This window comes from Dendrobium catenatum, unplaced genomic scaffold (genome assembly GCF_001605985.2).
Source record: "Dendrobium catenatum unplaced genomic scaffold, ASM160598v2 fragScaff_scaffold_390, whole genome shotgun sequence".
In the NCBI taxonomy this organism is placed as follows: domain Eukaryota; kingdom Viridiplantae; phylum Streptophyta; class Magnoliopsida; order Asparagales; family Orchidaceae; genus Dendrobium; species Dendrobium catenatum.
The window spans coordinates 6,847,169-6,850,701 of NW_021318852.1; the positions used below are offsets into that span (position 1 = coordinate 6,847,169).

At 31.4% G+C, this 3,533-nt stretch overlaps 1 long non-coding RNA gene across 4 annotated transcripts in view; it reads right to left on the bottom strand.

Moving 5' to 3' along the window:
- Positions 1-1,544: 1,544 nt before the first annotated feature.
- The window catches only part of LOC110106731, a 34,651-nt gene continuing 32,662 nt past the window's right edge, over positions 1,545-3,533 (bottom strand). For 2 of the 4 annotated variants that reach the window (XR_003700449.1, XR_003700448.1), the window contains one exon: positions 1,545-1,979. This is a non-coding gene — a long non-coding RNA (uncharacterized LOC110106731). The remainder of the gene's footprint in view (positions 1,980-3,533) is intronic. The other 2 variants (XR_003700446.1, XR_003700447.1) reach the window with 2 other exon arrangements.

The window sequence follows — 3,533 nt, forward strand, 5'->3', positions numbered from 1 at the left end:
TTATTAGTCAATTCATTAAAATGACAATAGAAAAAATGAATTGAAAGTACTCCATATTGGGAGGGTTGCCCTCACAATTCATGTAGGATTCAAAAATAGGAATGTGATGTAAAGTGAAGGACCATAATTCATTTTTTCTATCTGACCGTGACTTCCCTTCGGATTAAAGTTTGGATCATTTTAATAACTAAGTATGTCGCCAATAATAACTAAGTATGTGGCCAATAAATTAAAGTTTATTATATATGCTTTCAATTATAAAATATATATTTTTTAGTTATGAATTATTTAATTAATTTATCTAAGTTTAAACATGTTAAGTAGATTAAAAAAAGTAAACAGAAATTAAGAAAAGATTAAATATTTTATTTAAAAAATTCAGAAACTAATCTACCTAATATATAAATCTAAAACAAAATTTTGCATGCTAATTTAATATATTAACTTTATGTGAAATTAACTGGGCAATCAAAGGAGGTTTTGATTTCTTCTATAATCTTACATGCTTGTTCTGAGTCCCGACCAAACATGATTTCTATTTCTTTTGATTCTCTTTTTCCTGAGTTATATTTATTTGTTTTTTTTTTTTCCCATTTTGCCTAAGCCTCTTTTTGTCGACTAAGTTCTTCTTTGGTTCTTTTTTGTAATCCTTATTCTTTTTATAGAATAGGCTAAGCCGTCAATTTACCTCAAAAAAATAAAAATATAAAAATAAGCTTAGATTTAGTTATATTAAATTTAATTTTGAAAGCAAAAGTTAGAAGTTTTAAAATTTAATCAAATATACGGAATCAATTTTATTTACCAATTTTTATCTACATTTGACGTAACAAAACCATATTTGGTTGGGAATAAAAGTTTCATTTTGAGATGATCAAAATTTACATCAGACGGTCTTATTCTGTTCATTAATTTTTAAAATGTGACTGTAATTTGAAAACAAATTTGTAAGAAAATTATTTGACATAAATTTCTCATAATTTTGCTTTAAGATAGTTGTCATGATTTTATTTGATTATTAATTTTTTAATAATTTATAGCTTTCAAAAAAATTTATTTTATCCATAATAATTTTCATAGAAAATTACAGTCCACTACTATGAAATCCTTAACATCCTTTCAGCTATATGTAAAAAATAAATCTATCACTATTATAAGAATTATTTTTTAAGAAATTATGAGATATGCGTATTATATATTCTTTTAAATAATTAAAAAAAAATCTTATATCTATCAAAATTTAAAACTAACTCATTCATATATAAAAATTTTAATAATAGAAAATACAAAAAAAAAAAAAAAAAGTTTTAACAGAAAACACAATTACTATTCACATGTTCTGTTAAAACGCAAAATTTTTTTTGCGTATTCAGACAAAACACAATCTTGCAACACATTTTTTATCCTTATTAAATTAAATTTATACATCATTCATTATCCAAATTCCTACATAAAATATGATCGTTTTAAAAGTTTTGCCTTTTTCTTTTTTGAGAAAATTATGGGCAAAGCCCTTATATTAAAAAAACCAGTTACAAACTATGCTAAAAGCAGCAAACAAAAACTAAAAAATGAAAAAAAGAGCTGTAAAACAAATACAGCTCTCCAAAAGAGAAAAAAGAAAAAAAAAACCAAAATTAAACTCAAAATATCAGAACAAATAACAAAAGAGTAATGTTGGGCAAAAATACTAATTGGACTCAGAAGCTAATGGTCTACAGCTCAAACAAATAAAGCTCTCCATGTGAGCACCAAATAAGAATGTCCAGCAAAAGGCCATCCAACAAAACCAATGGTTGCCACAAGGGCTATCCAAAGATAGAATGGCAAGGGGTTGGCCAACTTCATCTTAATCCAAATACCAAAATTGCACCAGAAACGATCTTATAATCCCCAAAAAGACATCAGTAAAAATCTCGAAAGCGATCCTTAAGCTTGTCGAAATGCTTCCAGCTTCTAGTTTGGAGTCGAATAACATGCTTAATGGAAGAAATAATGGATTAGTTTTGTTGTCTGGTGGATTTTTTTCATCTAATTTTTTTTTGTTGATGTTTTATTCGTCATGCTTGCTTTGTACATTTCATTGATTCTTTATAGAGTTGTCTGAGTATGGGCAAATTATTACATCCGATCACTGGACGCAGAGAAGAGGTTCGGACATCCAATAAAAACTTGTCACGTCACCTACGTTTTTTATTGCATTTTTTACTACGCTTTATGTGCGCTTTGATTGCGCTTTTGACTGTGCTATACCTGCGCTTTTGACACACTTAATTTAAAATAATATTTCATTAATATCCGGACCTATCTTCACGTCCGGTGACCGGATGTAATAATTTGCCCTGAGTATGAGCAAGTCTGTTCATTTTCCTTTGTGTTAATGATTTTTTAATGAATTGGTATTATATTAGTAGTTTATTTGCACAGATGTACATAGAATCTCTAATATTAGCCAAATGTTTCACGAAGTACATGCAAATATCTATAAATTAAGGTATGATAAGACAAATGTCAAGAATACCATTGTTACTCCCATTTTAGCGGAAAATTTTCTCATTTGGAGGTCCCAAATTCTTAAACTCTTCAAAGCAAATGGCTTTGAAAGTTTTTTAGATGGCTCCTGTACATGTCCGCCTAAGTATACAACAGACTCCCAAGGCTTACCCACTCCTAATTTTCATCACAACACTTGGATTCTGGTTTATCAGAATCTAGCAACAGCCTTGTATTCGGACATCTCTCCGGCATTGTTACCATATGTGCTTTCTCTGGAGCATTGTGCGGACATATGTGCAACAATAGGACAACATCTTTAGTCCACTACTCGCTCCAGGATTATGCAACTCAAAAACGAGCTTCAACACTCCTCCATGAAGGATCATACAATGGCACAAAATCTATTGGAAATTAAATCCAAAGTTGATTCGCTTGCGTCTGTAGGAGCATCACTCGATTCTGAAGATATAATTCACTATACGTTGAACGGCTTACCAGCTACATATCAAGATTTCAAAACTGCAATCAAAACTAATTTACAAACCATCCCACTTGATCAATTGTATACTCACCTGTGCAGCGAAGAGCTTAATCTAGCTCACGAGCTCAACAAAGAACTTGGTTCACTTCAATTATCAAGTAATTCAATGACATTGAATGCACAACGAGGTTGAGGCCGAGGACGTTTTAATCAACTAAATCGTCGATCATCAGCACCGACTAAGATGCCTTCCTCTGCTACCTCTCCATCTCGCGGCGGCAAATCTTATCGATCAAGTATTTTCTGTCAGATATGTGGTAAACAGGGTCAATCTGCAATAAAATGCTAGTATAGATATAATCCGCAGTATAGGTCGGTGTTACTTATTGACGGGGCAGTGCTTTCACTGTGGACAACAGAGGACAATTGGCTCGAGAGCCTACAGTGAAAGATCAATGAACCGGATGAATGATAGAGCTGATGATAGAGCTGTCAAAGATAGTCAGAGGGAGACCGTTGGCCACGACCTCCTGCACTTCCTCCAGTGGTGCCACGT